Here is a 20687-nt window from a genome sequence, read left to right on the forward strand (position 1 = left end):
GAGAGCGGTACAGCTTCCACACCTGACCCTGCCGGGGCCGGCAGCCCTCTGGGCTCCAGCAGCCGCTGCTCCGGCACGGGCTCCTACGGCCCTGCCCACTCCGCTCTCCCCGGCGGCCTCCGCCCCCCGGTCCTCCGAGCGGAACTGCGCTGCCTCGACGGCCGCCGGCTCGCACCGCCGGCGGCAGGCAGGGCGGGTGAGGGAGGAGGGCCAGACCCGTCCCGGCAGGTGAAGAAGGGGGCGGGCACTGGGCGCGGTGACCGCTGCGGGGCCGGGCTGAGGAGCGGGGATGAGCGGTCGGTGTGGTGGCTGCCGCCCGCGGAGCTGAGCCGAGCCGCGGCTGAGGTAAGCGTCTCCTCATGGTGTTCCCGCTCTCTCCGCAGCCATCGCTCTTCCTCACACCGCCCCTCGACCGATCCTGTGGGGCCGGGAACGGCCTCTCACACCTCCGCGCCCCTTCTTCGTTTCCCCTCCTTCGTTTCCCCTCCTGCCGCCTCAGCGTGGTGCCGCCGGGAAGCTCCTGGGGTGAGGCCCCGGGATCCTGGGGAGGCGCCGAGAGTTGTCCCCGGCCGCATGGGGACAGGGACGGGCGAGGGGCCGACCGGCTCCCCTCGGCAGGACTCATTCCCCGGCCTCGTTCTGTGCCCCTCGGCTGCCGTGTGTCTCTAGGACCATAGGTAATCCTTGCTGCGGCTTCGTACCCGCTGCTGTGAGGGAAGCGGCGCGCAGACACCTCGTGTTTCTTCTTCCCATGTGTTGACACCTTCATCTCGGTGCCGCAGGTGGGACGCAGTCAGTTTGGCAGTGTGAGCCCGTCCCTGTCAGAAGGGAAGGCTCTTCAGTGGGGAAAGAAGTGTAGGTGCTTTCCTTCAAAGGGGACAAGATGAAAGGGTTGTGCTGTTTGCACACTTATGCCTAGTTGCTGCTTTGGTGTTGTGAGCGTCACGAGTAATTTCCTAGCATGTTTCCAGTGGTAAGTATATGTTGAAGGGTGAGACAAGACTTTTTAGTGGTGAAGTGCAGAGTACAAATGCATTTTTGACAGCATTTTCTTCAGTGTTACCATCTTGTCCAAGCGCCTTTGATTCTGGGAAGCTGCTCGTATTTATTTGGGCACATTGTCACTTCTGTGTAGGTTTGAAGTTCCTGTTTATCTGCAGGTGTAGCCTCTGTGCAAACTATGTACTCTGCTTTCTTGTATCAGCAGAGAGTAAGGGCACCACGTATGTTAAGGGTCTTGCCAGCTTTTAGCCCATAAGTAACCAGTGCACATTGGTAGAAACTGAACTAGATCTTTAAGATCCCTTCCAACCCAAACCATTCAATGATTCTATGATACTGCTATCCAGAATGAATTGAGAAGGTGGGTAAATGTTTTCCCTCCCACCATTCTGTCTGGTAAGACCTCTTTTCTTGGGTCTTGATGAATGGTAGCAAAGAACATGTCAGTGGTGGGACTGAACCAGCCTTGTACCTTGTTTGTCTTCATCATTATAGAGAAGTAATGCTGCTGTGGATGTCAAAGAGCCTCTCCTGCTGGTGTATGCACTCTGGCCAGTGCACAGGCAGGACTTCAGTTTTCTGTATGAACTTAGTTGCGCTAAACTGGTATATTTCCTACTGTGAAAAGCAGATTTCTACTTTCACTCTGCTTTTAGAGTCTTAGGGGTTATGCAACAAATTCAGATCTAAATGATTATACACCTCTTCTGATTATTTTTAGTTGTATTTGTACAGGAAACATAGAGTGGGAGTCTGCAGTTTATTTCATTTATGTACATCTTTCATGCTACAGCCAAAAGTAAAATTAACTTGCTGTTTTTCCTTTAGGCTTAACAATTTTCTTTCCGTTCCTGTTACTGTATTTTGAAGCCATCTTGCTGTTGCAATAGAGCTGATTAATAGATACCCCTTGCCAATATTCCATTGTTGAGAAGTCACTTCTGGGTCAGCTTAGTGATGGGTTAAATGGTTTTTCCTGTTTGTAATTGTTTTGATTTTAAGTCTCCCAGCTTTCCATGAACTTCTCCACAAAACATAACAAACTTCATGCTACAACGTCCAGAAAATAAAGAGTTTTTTTTTAAAGTTATAAATGATGCAGAGATGCCACTTTTGGAAAAGGTTTACAGTTTTCAAACCAGTAAGAATGAATGCAGCAAGATAAATTCTTGCAGGCATCTCAGGCAGAGCTGTCTGAGTGAGAATCCCTGTGTTTGAGGCCAGTGTGATCAGTTGACCATGAATCTGTAAGTAACCACAGAAAGATGAACCCCTTGTACTTCTGAGACCAGACTTCCACTCTAATCTTATTCTTAGAAACATCAGCTTACAGATCCCTCCCCCCCCCCCCCCAAAAAAAAAAAAAAGGAGGTGTATGTGAAAAGTCTCCTTCTTCAGTTTCTTACTTAAGTGGGCATGGAGCAGTCTCCTTTCTATAAAACTGACCGGGGCAGCCACTTTGGTAATGAATACTAAGTAGAAATGGAAATGCTTTAGGAACTGTTAACTTACTCTTTACACTACTGAAACACAAACATGGATAACAAAAAAAGCCTGTACATGTCATTTTGCCTACAGAAAAAGTACTTTCCACACTCAAACCCCAGTAGCTACATTGTTTGCTCTTTGTTAGTACATTTATTGCTACTCTTGAGAATACCATAATGTTGCAGTAATAGAAGGGTATATGCTTTAAGTTGATAACATTGATTTGGAGTTGGTGCATCTTCCAGTTCGGTTGGCAGGAGATGTTAGACAATGGGTAACTTATGCTTTCACCAGATTATCCAGCAGTTTCATAAGTTGTTTGGAATGTGCAGCCTTGCAAGTATTGTGTCAATTAATAGTTGCTGGCTTAAGCCCCAATTTTAAAAGTACTTGCAGATGTAAGTAACCCTATTATTTGTAAAACTGTTAGTTTGTATTACTGGAGGATTAGGATCTTGGCTTATTGCTTCTAAAACCTTGCAGGAAAGTTCATACAAGCTCAGACTCAGCAGAATTGATGGATAGCTCTGTAAACAATGGTGAGGACTCATAACAGTTACTAGGGGACTTCCAGAGCAAAATTGATTTTGTTTAGATTAGAAAGTATTAGTTGATACAGTGATACTTTCACAATGCATTTTTGTCTTCTCATGGGGATTTCTGAGGGAGGAGAGAAAATAGCCTCCTATATAGGTACTCCTTTATTGTGTAGCTAAGCATTCTTCTGGCCTTCTTTTAAGAATTTAGTCTATGAAGGCAATTCCTGACATTGCTACACATTTGCTTTCGAAGCTGCACTGTAGTGGAACTAGCAGTGTCTGGAAAGGAACTGGGAATCTAGAAATCAGGGGACTTAAGGCAGCCTCAAAGGTAATCTGAGAGTCACAGTGTGTGTCTGTAAAAAATAGTACTAAATGGAATGTGCATTTTTTATATTGCTATCACATGTCTATATGTCACTGTCTATTCCTCTAGTATTTATGAACCATTGCTAACTCTCTTGTCTACTCATGCTAGAATGTCTAGGCAAGTTATGCTCTTTGCAGTGTGTTGAGGAAATAACTGAAAGTACAGAAGTTTTGATCAGTGTAATTATGCTAGGTATTATTTTAAACTGTAAGGATTTATTTATCATGCTACATCTTAAAAGCATATTTATCATCAGATTACTTGCTTAACATAGATGACTGGACTAGAGCATGTCACCAGAATTCTCAGTACGCTGTGCTTTTTAAGACCAATATGCTGTATTCACAGTACTTCTCCAAGACTTGTTTGAAGATTTTTTTCAATCTCACTTGTTCTCTGTAAACTCCTACGTTGAATTTCTTATGTCTTTGTTAAAAAGAAAGGGGGCTGAAGAGTCCACATTTCATTAAACACATGCAGGAATCTGAAAACTGTTTTTCCTGAGGTAAGGGATGAGTTTTAAACAGGGCAATAGTGAAGGGAGAATGCAGAGACATGACTTTCTATGGAAGCAAACCTAGATATTCTCTGCCTATCCCAGCATACCAACATAACTGGAATTATTTATTTTGCTTCATGCCAGCTCATTTCCAGTAATGATCAAGTTCTTATCTCTTCCAAGGTATTGTTATTGCAGTAGTTACACTTATCTGAATATCTTTGGCAGGAAGATACTTAGAGGTGGTGTACAGTGCAGAGAAGGAATTAGTCATCCAGAAATCAGACCTTGGCCATACTTACATTTTCGGCTCCTACAGACTTTGGGTTTAGGAGCAGAGAAGAGAATAGCTAGTATGCCTGTTGTAAGGATTCCTTTCCTGCTGCAGCCACAGGCTGATTTAACCAGACTAATTCAGGGGCACCTAATTTGTAGCTCTCTCTAAAGTAGTTCTAGCAAATCTTAGCTTCATGGGGAGTGAACATATCATAGAATCGTAGAATAGTTTTGATTGGAAGGGGCCTTCAAAAGTCATGTAGTCCAACTCCACTGCAATGAGCAGGGACATCTTCAACTAGATCAGGTTGCCCAGAACCACATCCAGCCTGGCATTGAATGTCTCCAGGGATGGGGCATCCACCACCTCTCTGGGCAACTTGTGCCAGTGTATTAACACCCTCAGTGTAAAGAAATGTTTCCCTGCATACCAGATAGATCTTCTAAAACAGTTGTAAAGGGCTGAGCTAAATAGCTGGTTTGAAAGCAGCAAATCTTTGGCTACGTTTGGAGTAACTGTGTGCTGAATTTTGTTGCCAAATTAATCTTCATATCTGTGGATGCCCTGAGGTAGGAAAGCAGATCTTTGCTTCCTTACAGCCTTACCTTTCTGGAAAGGCCACAGGTAAAACTCCAAGAAGACTAGGGAGCTTGTATTTTCATCCTCTTTGTGTCTGAGAATTCTCACTGGCAATAGGTAAAGCTTTCTTGATTCTTACTTAATGTATATAAAGTTATAATATTGACTAACAAACTGTTCATCATAAATCATGTATTACCAGGATCACTTCCATCCTAATGCAACAGTAAGTACATTTGAATCATTAGGTCTGTTCTGTCTTCCAGGAAGTGCATACATTTAATTCCCCCCATTCCCACCTCACTCTTCCAATCTTATTTTGTCAAAGAAGGAATTTCCTAACTCAGGCTAACTTTGTATCCTTGTATTTTTAAAAGGTAAACACTTTTTCTATAGTTAAATACAACCACTGTACTGTAACTTATAAAAACATGAGATTTTTTTATCATCATAGACCATTTCTTTGGATGTGTTAGAGTGGGAAGATGAGGTTTAGGTTCTGTTCTTTATCCTATGAGTCACTTAATTTATGTAAATGATGATGCTGTATACTGTAGTGTGCAAGCACTTAAGGATGACTCTGGTAATTCCTAATAATTCCTAAAGGATTTAGGTGCCTACAGAGACTTTTACAGCATGGAAATGGTTTACACTCTCTCACAAAACATTTAGAAAACTCAATACATGCACATAGATTTGAGATTGCGCTACAAAAACTTCAGAGTGGTCCATGTAAAGAGATTATGGTTGTTGTTGCTTGATGTAGTAGACACTGCAAAAAACCTTCATGTACACGTACAGTATTATCTCCTCTTGACACGTGTATGCACAAAGGACTTTCAGATACTGCTGTAAAACATGGCTATGAGAGCAGTAACAGTCTGAGGCCAGGCAGAGAGGGGGGTTTTGCTTTTTCTCCTTTCTTTGTCAAAATTGATGGTGTGACAGAAAGAGTGGAGGTGGATCAGCTATTTATTTTACCAATTATTTCAAGCTGTGCTGTGAAGCAATACCACAATATGCTTTTTGCATATATAGAGTAGTACCGCACTGGTGCTCTAAGTCAGGCACTGTATTGGTTTCAGTATAGTTTCAGTGAGTTTAAAAAAAGAATCCCTATGCTGACTAACTAGCACTTCTAGGCAGTGGCTGCTGATACGTAGAGCAGAGGAGAAGCAATATGTAGACCAGAAATTTACTAAAGGACCCAGTTCTTAGCATTAGCTATTAGTATTTTATGTTGCACTTCATCTCTTGTCTTACAGATAATTTTTTTAATTTCCCATCTTAACACTCATTACTAAGTTCCAGTTAAGTCCCAACTTGCTGTAGAAAAACAACCTGCATTTTGAAGTTTGACTGTTATTCCTCATTCCTGCTTCTGGCAGTACTTGGAAAGAAAAGGCTGGCATTGTCCAACGGCAGCAGTGTGCATGTCTGGAACTGTTGCTGCCTCGGAGGTCTTTGTCTAAGTGTTGGCTAGAGGGAGAGAGAAAGAGGATGGGAAGTGTGCTGCAAGACTCATCATGAAAGGTGATTTGTGCATAAGACGTGACTAAAAGCAGAAGATTTTTCAGGAGTTTGAAGCATATCCAAATAAACAAGAGGAGAGAGAATAATAGAAGGAAGTAGGAAGAGTTAGGATTCCTAGGTTTACTACTTGTATGGTCAAAAACAACCAACCAAAGACACTAGGTGATGGAAAAGTAGTCTGCATGGATGGGGTTTGTCTCTGCTTGAACAAGAATGCGAATTTAAGCTCTGCTTCAGTGACCTGAACTCCATTGTTACTGAGTGTAAATGTACTTTTTCGTTGTTCAGGATAGCCATTGTGGAACTGCCAGCTGAACTGCATGTTTTGGTGTTATTCCGCTTTAACAGACTGAAATAAGGTTAGGTCTAGTTGGCAGCCTTTCTGTTTAAAGAACATGAACCCATGCTGTGCAATTTAATAATTAATCCTTAAAGAGAAGCAAGACTTAATTCTAAATATTCTCAAATTGGGATTACTTTAACTCTAGCTTAATCTTGTATTAACCATGAGTTTTTCATTTAAAGATATGCAAAATAAAAACCAGGAACCCTCAGAGGAGGGAAATCTTACTGAAAATTTCAGTTTCCACGTTCATGTTCAGTTCTTTTCCAGACAACTAAGGTTCCTGCTCTCCAGGAGAGCTTAACTCTGCAAAATCAGTCACTTAGATGTCTTTATCTTTGTTTATGCAGCACTTCAGGGCAACATTTCAGATCCTAAAACAAGTTCTAGTAAGTGTAAAAGCATGTGTCACTCATTTTAATTTTTCAGGTAATAACTGCTAAGTAAGAAAAAAGGAAGAAGAGCAGTGGAAGTAGATAATGTGAATACATTACAATTGTCTTGTCTGGTGAAATATGGCTTGTAAGACCAGAAAGAAAAAGTGTTTTGGTAGGAAGCTTTGTTTCCCTGTTCTATTTTCAACTTCAGCAACTGTAGTGATAGACATTAATCATCATTCTGGAAACAGTAATTTTTGTAACTATTTGCATATTTTCCTGTTAAATAAATAGTAGTCTGTTGAGGTGGGGAAAAAACTCATTTTGAGGTTAGAAGTCTCATGAACTTATGAATTTGGGGGGGTTATACCATGTTGAACCTATAGAAGTAGCAACTAGATTTGACCTGTGATTTCTTTTCAGTGTTTGCATGTAAATCTTATTCCAAGTTAAAGTCTCTTTGAGGTGGTCCTTCATCTCATGTTTTCTTAGCTCTATTACATTATTCTATCAGACTTACTTCTTAACATTCTGACATGAGTGAGGGACAATCACTTTATTGGTGTACTTGCAAGACATGTTAAAGCTCTTCTAGAAGGTAAAAAGTTTTGGCTTAAATGCCACATCCTTAAATATTTCACCTCAGTCTACTTAGTTCCCCTTAACTTCAGCAGAAGTTGCTTGCATGCATTTAATTGCTGAGGTTGGCATTCAAATCAGAATGTAATTAACATTGAGCAGCAGAGGTTTAAATTATTAGTCTCTAATCTTGTGAAACCCCACTGAAAAGAGTAATTCATTATCTTGATGTTGCTTAACAGTAATTCTATTACAACATGTCACATAATCGTTTCTCCTAGACCAAGGTAGAACTCTGAAGAGTTCAGTGTATTACAATTGCAAGACAGTTATTTCATCAAGTAGGAGTGTCTCTTCACTCGGAGCACTGTGATCTTACTGCAGAGATGCCATAGGTTGCTACTGAACATTGTTCTTTCATTACAAGCTCTTCCAAACCTTTTACACAAATCTAGTCTACTTTGATCAAGGCTAAGGACTGAAGTCAACTTCTGGTATTTTCTTATCCTAATAAAACTGTACAGTTCAGATACATAGGCTTGTGTAAGAAAGGTCACTTTTCTTTTTCATTGTTTCCTGTACTTGCTTATATTGCAGGAGGAATTAGCATTTTTTCTACTTTGTCTTGATAATGATGTAGAGAGAAATTTAGTACAAAGGAACCTGTGCTATGACCCTATAGGTCCTGTTGACAGATGAAAGGCTTATAGTTAGCTAATTCAAAACTGATCTGTAAACCTGACTAATCAAAATGAGGCATTTCAAGCCGTGTTTGGGCCAAAGAGTGATCTGACTTGCACAACTGCTGAGCATCTGCAGCTGTTAATTGTCTGTAATCTGTCAGGCTTTAGCATTCAAGCTTTCCACTGTATTTTTTCAGGTTTGGAGTCAGTTATTGGAGTCAGTTAATCGGACTCCACTATCATGCCAGGTGGGAGTGTTTCCAAAGTACTGTGTGGTCTTGAAGGAGTGGAGTGGTATTTGTGTATGCAGACTTTTGTAACGTGTGGAGAAATATGCTTTCTGCTGTCAAAGTGGGCATACCGCCTGTAGGAGCATGGGATAATCAGTGGGACAATGTGCAGTCTCTGTTGTTCGATGTCTAGGAGAGAGTACTAACCTTTGATATCTAAAAGGAGACTTGCATTAGGACTGAAATAAGTGAATATACTCAACAGAACACTAATCAGAAAGGGTTTTCTGAGAAGACAAAATACCCATTGCAGCAGAGGCACACAAGTCTTGCTATATGGTTAGTAGGTCTATTTCCCCTAAACAGCTGGAGGTAGAAAACTTTTTTGAAGAATACTGATGGGGTTATATACAACAGAACTGTGGTCCTGGGTTTAAGAGAACCCAAACAAATAATATGATGCATGGTCTGTCCTAAATATATTCCAGTCCCACCATCAGTGAGCTTGTGTGGGTACTCTTACTCATGAGTAAATTAAGCATGGCAGATTGCTGGGATTATGCTAGGTAAGTGCTTGATGTGTGACTGTGCAGTGGGGGAGGGAAGGAAATTTGGAAGGGAAAGAGGAATATTTTCAATGTCCTTTTCATGTTTAAACTCAGAGAACAGAGTTAGATAGCTGAACTATTCTCCATCCACTTAGAGAAGATTACTGTATTTGTGGGAAGCGGTTATGGGAAGAACTTGTAGTGAAATCCTTTTTACCCTCCGAGCTTGAAGTGAGTCACTTCCCTCCCCTTCAAAAAAGTGCCCTTATTTCTGTCCCTGGGCAAATAGCACAGCTGTTGTAAAGAAGGTTGTAGTTCAGAAAGCCACAGATCTGAGTGCCTGACAAGGCAAATTGAGGCATTATCAGGGGAATGTGTGAATTTGCTGAGTCTCACCTCTTTTGCTTTGAGGTGCAGATAACCTTTCTAATAATGATGGAAACAGCGCTGATAAGATGGAATGCCATATTTCCCCATGTACACATTACTAGATGATATCCAAGTGATTAAGTCCAGAAACTATCTGTCACATTGGCACTATGCCTGCTTTGCCTCAGCTGCCAGACTGTTTCTCCACAGTCATGTCATCCTTGCTCCCACAGTGGAAAGCAGTTCCAGAGAGGAAAGAGAAACCTCCTCCTCGCTGGCTGGCACCTCTTCTGCTTACAGAGCTGACTGGTGCTGTGTCTCCTTGGTCCCAGAGGAATGAGAGGACTGGTGGGGTAGAAGGATAACTTAGCAGAAGAAGGGTGTCCCAGTGCAGTTCCCCAGCAAAATTGGTTTGGCAGGTGGTGAGGGATTAGTGACAAATCTGGTAATTATCACAGAGGTACTAACCTCTGATCTAATGGGCTTCAACAGTATCATGCTACTTAAGAATTAGTTGTGAGTAGGAAGCTCACTGCTGAGCTGTTAACTCAGAGCTAAGTCTCTTCTTCCAGAGTTGGTGGTCTCACTCTAAGGAATGTTGCACTTGATTGATGGGTTTTGTGTACTGAGAGAAAGACAAGGGATTTACAGAAGTACCTTTGCTAGGAAATGTGGCAAATGGAAGTCTGTGTTTTACACTCTCCATTTGGCAACTTCATACAATTCCCTTACTTCCTGGAGTGTTCTCTTCCATTTTAAATAGCAAGGAGCAAATTAATTAGATGAGTGCTTCTTGCTCCTATTCCTGTGCCATTTCTACCTGTCTAGTTAGTATTACTGAGTAACTTGACTGTGCCTACATGTTACTCATTCTCTATAATTTTTGTAGCCCTGAGAAGATGCTGAAACATGCATGGTGTAATGGTCTGGTAGGATTTTGCTCTATATGCCCTTGCTGGCCTGTGTCAGTTGAGAAGGTATGTGGAAGAAACACACCAGACAGGTGAACTGGGAGTTGAGAAGTGTCATTGTTACCTTCCTGTGGAAACAAAAGTTGTGAGAAGGCTCTGTCTCCCACTCAATCTTTACCAGTTGTAGTAGTGGGTATTGGCCAATCTTCCTTTCTTTTTTTAGTTTCTTATTGTTGGGGTTTTAGCTTTTTGAGCAGTTTGCATTTGAAGACCCAATATAAACTTGGGCTGATACTCAGGCATGAGTCCACATAATAAGCAAATATAAGCCTGATGTGTTTGTAATCATCCTGTGCTAGGAAGAAGATAAACTATATCACTGTTCGTTATTTAGCCCTAGTGTCCTGTTGTCTGATGGTTTTACGTCGCATATTTCACCATCACTTAGAAGAAGAGAGAGCTTGTACTAGAATGAAAAGCATTGAAGATAGTGTTCTGTAGAACAGCCAAAATACCAAAATGAGGATGTTGATGAGTCTTGGAAAATAAGACCCTCTTGATTTTTTATTTTATTTTTTAACTGAACAGTTGCAACTCCTACAAAGTGGAATGAAAAAATGATACAGGAAAAAAAAAATACAACATTCCAAATGAGAAAAAACCCCACAACTAAATCAAGCGTAAGGTTTGAAGGTGTACAGTACATAGCAAGAGCTCTTTCAAGGTCAATAGTGTATACTTTAGTCATAATACTTTGTAGTATTTACTCTGTCTTTCCTGACTTAAGGCTTATTTTCTTCACATGCAGTTAATCTATAACTACTGCAGCCCTTGCACTTGTTATTTCTGATTGTGCCATGCCAGCTGCTGGTTCTTTGATAGACTGCACAGGAGAGGAAGTGGCACTGGAGCAACTGACGCAAGAAAAATGATTTTGTTGCTACTTCCCTGTTGCCCATTTAAAAAGAAAAACAAGAAAAGTTTTTACTGTTACTACAGTAACACAGTTGTTACTACAATTATAAATGACTTAAAAGGTAGATATGTCTTACTATGTCTTGTGAGCAATTTGATGTACTTCTATTTTCATATAGGTCAACTGAAGGTTATTGAATCTGTAAGTTAATACTTTTGCTGCTTCTCTTTTTTTCTTGTGGAGAGAATCCACATGAGATCCTTGAAATGAGGAACAATTACTGCTCTGAGATCTTACTATTTATTCTTGCTTAAATGCAAATAAAAATGGATGTTCTTGTTTGTACAGTTAAAAAAATTTGGCACCATGTTATAGCTGGAGTCATGTAACTGCCATTTGTTCTTCCAAGAAAAACAAAATAGCTGTGGATGCATCCAAATGCTTTTGTTTCTCTGTTATGAGGGGACCTTCGATGAGGTTCCTTCCAACCTGGTATTCTATGAATAATCAAACTGCTTCTTGTAATTTCCCTTTTCTGTAGTTCTGTGATTCTTTGGAGCAAAAATCCTGCTTCTCTCAGTGGTGTATCACCATTAATTTCTCATGTAAGCTGTATGTGCTTTTGTATTTGTAGCAAAACTTCTGTTAACCTGTGATGATGCTAAATTTTTTCAAGTACGTAATGGGATGGTTTTAGTTTGAAGCATCAGGACTGCTAACTTCTGTATCTGCTGGAGATGTACCTGACAGAAATTGAAAATGAACTCCATTGTAATGTGGGAAATGTCTTTCATTGAAATAGTGGCTTACTAGTTAATAAACAACCAGAATGCATGGAAGATTGTCTGATATTTTGTGGAAGAGAAGGCTTTTTGAACAGTGTAATGCACTGCTCTTTATAGTACACTTCTAAAGCTGAGAGTTCTTAAGAGCAAATTTTCAGATGATGCTAAGTGTATCAGTCTGTGTGATTTCAAATGCTATATAAAATGTCACAAATACCATTAAGTATTGAAAAGGTGTGCAGAAACAGCACTTATTTGAAGTTCAGCTTCTCTAGACCTGTTTCAGGGTGCCAGTAACATGCAGCTGAATCAATGTGCCTGTGGTATGTATGAACTGTCATTTGGCTTGGCTCTGGGTGAACTGTTGTTGTATTTACTATGCAAAGATGTCAGGTTTGATTACTAAGGTTGAAACAAGAATAATCCCACTGACCCAAATTCCTGGATTTCCTTTGTGCAAGTGAAATCCAGTTTCAGCTATTCATTGTGTACAAGTGACTTGTCTTTAGAATGCCTTAAGGATATCTAGAGTTTGTATAGCAGGAAGGTAATCTAAAGATTGCAAAAGCTTCTGCTGGAATTGTTATATGCTTGTATGAATTCTGTGGAGAACTAAACCTTGGAAATGAAAGAACGCTATACAGACTTCTTGGACATAATGCCTGTGATGTGCACAAAACATGAAATCCTGGAAGTCACAAAGAGGAGTGCCCTTCTATCCTAACCAGTTAATCTCTGTAAAAAGCCTGGCTGCACAGTTTTGAAAGAGCTTTCCAAAGAAACCTAATGAGAAAGATGCACAAAGGCAATGTATTTTTTGTAGCACATCCTGCTAAGATGATTAGAAGAGTTGCTGGGATTTATAGCATGCACTATTTCTTTAAGAACCGTGTATGTACGTATTTTTATATATGTATATGTGTGTGTTTATACTGTGTGTAATAAATATAAGTAAGTTTTGGAGGTGAAAACTCAATGAGGCCAGGACTCAGCCAAATGTTTTGTGGACCAGCTTTCATGTGACCACAAGAATGGAAAGAATAGATAATGCAGTTAGGTATTTGAGAAGGGATTTGGGAAGAATCAAGTTCTCTAGGGTAGGTTAACAGAATCCCAAGAAGCATCTTCAAATTAAAAGGGGAGAAGAGGGAAAAATAATCTAACTGTAATGTAGAGTGTATGCAAAAAATTGCAGGCTTCTGCTAGATTCAGGCATTGGCAAAGATATGTCCTTGTATCTTAATTAAAAAGTTGGTGGGGAGGAAATGAACATATCTTTTAAAGTGAATGTTCCACTTATGAGTCAATTATAAGAAAATAGCAATAGCTGTATGGGGTCAGCTATAGAATCTTCTTCCAGTCTAAGAATTTGCAGCTTGGGGGCTTACTGGTGTCATTTTGAACTGCCAGAGCTGAGATTTTGGAATGTGAGATGGCTTTCTGATTTCCCAGTTTCTCAATTAGTGTGCGCTAAGCTAGATGTGTTATAGCACTTTTGTTTGTTTGTTTGTTTGGATTGTTTTTTTCCCCTCCTCTGAAATATTAATGATCACCACTCTAGGAAGGGTTTGATTTACATGTGCAGGACCACTAAATCCATTCCCATTATCTTTAGTTTTCTGAAGTCTTTTTCCCAGTATGAATGAGTTAACCCTTATAAATGACTTTCAGGACAGGTCAGAAATGAAGCTGCTTTGAGAAGAAGCCTTAAGTGACCTCAAGATCAGATGGAAAGTAAGAATCTAGACCTTGTATTTTAGTTCTTTGCCTTTGATCTTATTGTCAGGAGTTTGCTACATTTGCAATAGGACGTGCATTTTTTGTAGCTATTGTGAAACCTTTCTGTAGACTTAGTTGACACTATGCCTGTGATATGTTTGATCAGGCAAACTGTGATTTGTGTTGTAAAGTGTCATGGTTTAAGCCCAGCTGGTAACTCAGAACTATGCAGCCTGTTGCTCACGCTCTCCCTTCTTCCTCCCCCTGCTCCCGAATGAATGTTGCTGTTCATGTCATATGAAGTATTGCATATGATTGTTTTCTGTACTTGAAAATAGACCTGCGTAAACTTACTTTTGAATGCAGCTCAACAGTTTTGGAGGTGTAGGTCAATGTCAGGCTAATCCTTGCTTTTGGAGTTCATTTAAACAAGATCTAAGTGGGAGTAAATGTTTCTTCTTTTGGTTGTGTTTGTGAAGCAAGTAGTTTAGTTCTGTAAATGATAACATAAATTGGCATTGTCCAAACTGTCTTGTAGAAGCAGCTCATTGCACATGATTATATATTTTTAGGGTTAAGTGATATGAAATCAAGGATACCAGGGAGTGACTCTTCATCAGGGATAGTAGTGATAGGTAGTGGGTTTAAACTTCAACAGGGGAAGATCAGGTTAGATGTAAGGGAGAAGTTCTTCGTTGTGAGGGTGTTGAGGCACTGGAGCAGGTTGCCCAGAAAAGTGGTAAATGCTCCATCCCTGGCAGTGCTCAAGGCCAGGTTGGGCAGAGCCTTGGGTGACATGGTTTGGTGTGAGGCAGTGGGGTTGGAACTAGATGATCAGGGATTGAGGTCCTTTACAACCCAAGCCATTCTATGATTCTATAAATTACTGTTCCTTCTTAAGTCCTCTAAATAAAAATTGCTTGCTAACTGCTTGTCTTCCTGGTGTAGCCTTACTGTGTACGTTTGTTCTAATTTAAAAATGACCTAAAATCCCAATTACATGTGAACTGGTGGTTACAATTAAATTCAGCTTTTGTAGAAAGTAAGGAGGAGCTTGCAGAGATTCTTTTTCTTATTGTATGTTTACAAAAAGAAAAAAAAGTAGTATTTACCTAAATGATGAAACATATTGTAGTCTTAAATCCTGCTTATTGTAATCCATGCTTCTACCTGTTTCAGTCTTTTGATTTAGTGTTTTGTGTGATTAGGGCTGGGAGTGGCAAAATACTTATGCCTTACAACATCCTTTAGAGAAGCTCATATCGTGATTTAAAAGGGAACAGTCATTGGAATCAGAATAAAGAAACCTTGTTTCTGGTATACCTACTTGTTTGCATGAGGTTTTAGAATCATAGAATCATAGAATAGTTAGGGTTGGAAAGGACCTTAAGATCATCCAGTTCCAGCCCCCCTGCCATGGGCAGGGACACCTCACACCAAACCATGTCACCCAAGGCTTCATCCAACCTGGCCTTGAACACTGCCAGGGATGGAGCATTCACAACTTCCTTGGGCAACCCATTCCAGTGCCTCACCACCCTTACAGTAAAGAACTTCTTCCTTATATCCAGTCTAAACTTCCCCTGTTTAAGTTTTAACCTGTTTCCCTTTGTCCTATCGCTACTACTGTTTTGAGCGCAAGGAGCTTCAAAGCTGTTGGAGGTGGGGACTGTCTATTGGCAGTGCAGCCCAGCTGAGTTTTCTAATTCTGTAAGTTGCACTTGCATGCTCATTAACTTAGTTTGACATTCTGGTTCCTAGTCAGACTTTCCAAGTATGAGAAGTGCAAACGGTGAGATGCTTCACTGCTTCATTACTTATAAACCCAGTACAGTCTACTGTGTTGTTACAGCACTAAAGGATAAAGTGAGTCTTTGCGGTTACACTTTGTTTTTAAACTGTATCACACAGTCTCTTTATAAGCAAAGCAAAAATAGGAAATGTGTCTCATTTTGTCTTCCAAGGGTCTGTCAGAAGCTGAGCTTCCTCTTTGGTGCTGGCTGCAGCTGTTTGCCTCCAGAGGTACATTTTCTTAACTATAGGGTTACTATATCCTGCAGTCCACCAGAAGAGGGACACGCAAGCTTGGAGGGCTCACAGATAGCAAGGCCAAATGCTTCCTCTAAACCAGGGCTTGCTGGACTTCTTCAGTCTGCCATTGTAGCTTGTTATTGGAGTCAGCCATAAGGTTTATACATTTAGCTATTGCACTTTTTTGCTGATAGACATTCAGAAGGACTTTATAAACTTTATGTGGTTTTGTTGTGGTTTAAAGTCCTGCTGCAGTGTTGTTTCAAAATGGGTTATTTTCAGTACTTTTTCTGTTGGCTTGAATATACACTCACATGAAATATTCTCTTTAACTGGCAATTGTAATCTTGGACTTCAGTTTTGTTAGTTTTGTACAAGCACAGTGTACAATGAACCAGTGATGATGTATGTCTTGCCAAAATGTTTTAGGAGCAGAAATGGTAGAAAATGGTGAACATAAATGTAGGCCTTGAAGGTGTGTTTTTTATCTGTCTTTTTTTTCCCCCTTGGACTCTTGATGCTCTTTAAATCAATTTAAGTAAAATTCTAACAAAACAGACCAAAATATTTCTTAACAACAGTTCTTAACTTTATATGGTGAAATGTCTGCTGGCTAAGTGGACCTTTCCAGTATGTTTTATGGTCAGTAATGGCTATTTGATTCCCTTTTGCAAATTTCTAAAAGCCTTTCAGCTTAAATGCTTAAAGGTGTTCTGACGTCTAAGCAGAAATTATTTTGTAATCCAACAGTGCTTCCTAAATTCAATTATTAGTGATGGAATTGTATGCAGTTCATCACAAGCTAGCCTAGCAGTAAAATTGTTTCAACAGTAATATCTTGGGATCGAAACTGCTGCCAAGGAAATAAATCACATGTGGAAACTCCCGCTTGAAGTGCCTATGTGTGTTTGGGGAAACTCCCTTTGCAGCTGCCTGCAGCACAAGTGTCAGCAGGAATAGGACTTTAGCAACCCTGTTTGTACTTCTGCTTTAAATAAGTTACATGGCTTATTCAAACTAGGGTCTAGTTTAAATTGTTCTACAAGTACTGATTGAAGATATGTGTTAACATAGCTGCATTTACAGTCTTTTTTAGAGGGACCTTGTATATAGTTATCAGTTCTATATACTGTCCATCTGGTTTGAATAGTAAATAAGAATAGAAGTCTTGCCTTGGTAATAAATACGTCTTTTGAATTTATTTGAAAGAAACACGATAAGCAGCACAAACATTTAAGCCTTCCATTTTAAGTGTTACTTATGCCAAGTGTTCCTGGTACAGTCTGACTGGCACAGACTTGACACCCAGTTATCTTGCTGGGCGAATGCTTCTATACAGTTTTGAGGGGCTTTTTGATTCAGTAGAAATCCCTTAAACCTAACTTGAGAAGCTGCTCATAATAAAATTGTCAACATATAAAATTGACAACATAGAAAATGATGCTAGGATAGCTGTGCTGATTTTAATTCAATCCTTATTTACAACAGGATAAAGCCTTAGGCTAGCTGATGTAAGAGGATCTGTTAAATTATAATGATCTTCTGTTAAGAGTTTGCAGAAAGTTCTCTTCCAGCTGCACACTCTAATTTGAGGGGTTTTTACGAGCTATGCATATACTGCAGATATTTTGTGCTTTGGCTTACAGACATTTGAGCAATATACGACATTAAGCATATCCCAAAATCAAAGTTGGTATATCATCTTCTAGGACTTGTGCCAAGCTGATGAAGCAATCAAGAGAAGTTACAACTTTGTTTTAAAGTTGATAGGCTCTTTCTCTGAAATAAGGCTTACTTATTGCAGGCCAGTGCTGGCTGCCGTTTTTGAAGTTCCAAGCTCACAATATGTCCATAGATATTCAGAATTTAAGAGCAGTGGGGTATAAATAGAAACTCAAAATCTTTTTAACCTGAAGTATCTCTCAGTTTTAGATTGAATACCTATTATCCATATATATATACATATGTATATATACATATCAAAGCTTCAGCTACCTTTTTAAATACATATCAGTAAATAAGTAAAAATATTAAGTCATAATCAGCTCTTCCTAACCAAGCTGAATAAGGCCGTGATAGTTGAAGTTTAAAGAATAGGAATTCTTTTGGTATTTAGAAAGAGATTTTCCGAAGTGCTGGCTTAATTTCTCCCCTTTGTTGCTGATTTTATTTTTTTTTCTATTTTAATTGTAATTCTGCAGGTCACCCAGCAGAAGTAATTCTGATGTGTGCTTATTGATGTTTTCCCAGGACTGCCTTACCTAGCAGAGGAAGAATTCAGGCAAGTAATGTACACTTGCTCTTGCAGTTGGCAGTTGTGGAGTATACACTTGACAAATATATCATGTCTCAATACAGTGGATTTCTTAGGACTAAACTAGTTTGGTAGAATTAATGAAGGAATACAACTCATCATAAGCTGCTCCTGATTCAAGCTTATTAAAGTCAGTAAAACTTGAACAGAATATGGCCTTTAATGCTTTACTATACTGTAGGCTTTTATAGAAATATATGATGTATGAACCCTTAGGTTATTCTGAGCTGAGCTTGACTATTGAGCTGACTACTTGCTGCAGCTGAAGTGGTTTTCATGCTATTTAATTTTTTTCCTATTGCTCTGTTAGTCTTTCTGCCTTGCCTGTTGCCACAATCTTTTTGTGCTGCTTTTATTTCCAGTCCATTCTTGCAGTTTCCTGTAAATTGGTCTGCAAGAGGAAGCTCTCTTGCTGCAGGGACAACTCAACCTTCAGCTAGGCTAGTGAATTTATATTGGCAAGGACAGCATAGTGCTAGAGGTATATTTTATTGCTCTTGCTTTCCTTTAATTAAGGGTAAGTAGGATTGTTTTGGACTGGGAGCAAGAGCTGTTCCTAACAGCAGCAGAGATGGTTGGCGGACTTCCTTGGACAGTGGCCCTGCTGGAATGATATCCAAATGGTGGTTGTTGATGCTTTGGTTCTTCCTTTTAAGGCTGCATGAAACCTCATAATGTTAAAGAAATGAAGTAACTCCTTTTGAGTGAAATTCTCCCACGGTTAGTGTGGTACAAAGCTGCTTCTCCCCACTGATTCTGTGGGGACAAGTGAAGGTTAGTGGTCTGAAAGCCATACACCAGAGTTCCTCGCATGACAGAATTCTGCATTGTGAAGATGGGTATATTTAATACTCTTCCACTTCTGTGACAGGCATATCCATAAAGATTTCGTCTCTCTTCAGTCTATTCATTTGCAATTTTGACACACAACCCTTCTGATTAATGTTTGCTCTAGAAAATTAAGGTGAATTTTCATGCTTCCAAATCTGGGAAACATCTAAAATATTGTCTTTTTATTTTTTTCAATTCCTTAGTGAAACACCACCTTGCGTGTGTGTACGCATGTGTGAAATGGCTACTGCTTTAGCTCTGTGACTTACCTTGGTAGTGTTGGAAATCACCTGAAAAGCCAAAAGGGAATCCTGGAACTTGAAATGAAAAATCCTGGTTTTCTGAATGCTTAACTGAAAAAAGGGAGAGGACAGCATCAGGAAGGTTAGAGTGGAAAAGCAGTACTTCAGGAATATGTGTTGGATAAATGAGACAAAAACCAGACTATTGAGGCCAAATATCATAGTACTTTAAAATTGTGGAGCCTGGATGCAAAAACCAAGTGGTGTATCAGACCAGAAAAGGTCTTTTTCCCAATGTTACATAGACTCAGATGCTATAATTTGGCTATAGCTTTTTTTTTTTACTGAGGTACATATGGTGATGCAAGCTTAGAGTATGCTGAGATAGCAGATCTCTGGGAGGGAAGGATTGCTTTAAATCATTGTGGGTTAATGCTTAAAGACTAAATTGGTACCTGATTTTGTAGCAGATAAAGCAAGTGAATTTAATTCACAGACTGATGAGGTGTCTTCACATCTTTTCTATGTGAAAAACCTGTGAATTAAGCCACTGAGACAACTGGGCACTGATTCTTAGTAAAGAGAATTGTGATTTTGTGTGGATGTGATGATCCTTTTAGCTAACAACAGGCGTGTGATATTTAGTTTGCTGCTTCTTCCTATGTAGGCTGGCTGTGGAAGGGGTGCAAATAGGTGACCTATGGTGAGGACTGAGATTTGCTTTTCTAGCTGATAGAGCCATGGCTGGTATCTGAAATGTTATTTTCTCTTGTGCTTTGACTGTTGGGTAGTTTACAGAAAAAAATGTTTTACAGAAACTTCTTCCTTCTATCTTGGAGTATAGATTTCTAGTGTCTGTTTCCTTAAAAAGATGTGAAGTAAGCTTTACTTGACATAATTATGTATATAGGTTTTGGCTATCATTCTGAAACTTGTTAATTGTTTTTGTCTTACTTGAACTTTCTAGCCTGGGGTGCTGTTTAATTCTGGTCAGTGAAACACTTGAATCCTTTTAAGGGCTCCAGATGAAGTGTAAAACAATGGCATTTATTCACTATCAGTTGGTCCTGTAGAACTGTTATATTGTGAGCCACTTAGGTTCAGATTTTACTGTCATTTCTGGTTTGTGTAGTGTCAAACATACAGGCAGGACTTGCTCTAAAGCACATACATGCTTTCAGAATGCTTATTTTTAACTTCTTGGGTTGAAGAGGAAAGGACAAGCTCCAGCTATGGGGGTGAAAACAGAGGTGAAATAGTTATCATAGTTTTGTGGTGCAGTGCAAGTACCTGAAGCACCGGCAGCGTTTCTGAGCTGTGCCTCTGGCGGTGTGAGGGAGCTGAGCACCCTGTAAGCAAAAGGACTTTCTTTTTCCCCCGTGGGAAAGTAGTTGATTGAAAGGTGAGTAGGAAACAAGGGAGCGCTGGAAAATCCCCTCTGCTTTCTGGCTCCGTGACTGACAGAGGTTGAGGTATGCAGGGTTTGATTTACAGCCTCTCTGGGAAGCTGGGAAATCTGACA

The 20687-nt window shown here is 39.9% G+C and overlaps 1 protein-coding gene across 1 annotated transcript in view; it reads left to right on the top strand.

Moving 5' to 3' along the window:
* The first annotated feature begins 287 nt into the window (after positions 1-287).
* SH3BP2 (SH3 domain binding protein 2) overlaps positions 288-20687 on the top strand; it is a 40389-nt gene continuing 19989 nt past the window's right edge. Inside the window, exon 1 of the mRNA XM_031048454.2 lies at positions 288-345. The gene's annotated coding sequence lies outside the window, so the exon portion shown is untranslated. The remainder of the gene's footprint in view (positions 346-20687) is intronic.

The sequence above is a fragment of the Melopsittacus undulatus genome, chromosome 7 (genome assembly GCF_012275295.1).
Source record: "Melopsittacus undulatus isolate bMelUnd1 chromosome 7, bMelUnd1.mat.Z, whole genome shotgun sequence".
Taxonomy (NCBI): Eukaryota; Metazoa; Chordata; class Aves; order Psittaciformes; family Psittaculidae; genus Melopsittacus; species Melopsittacus undulatus.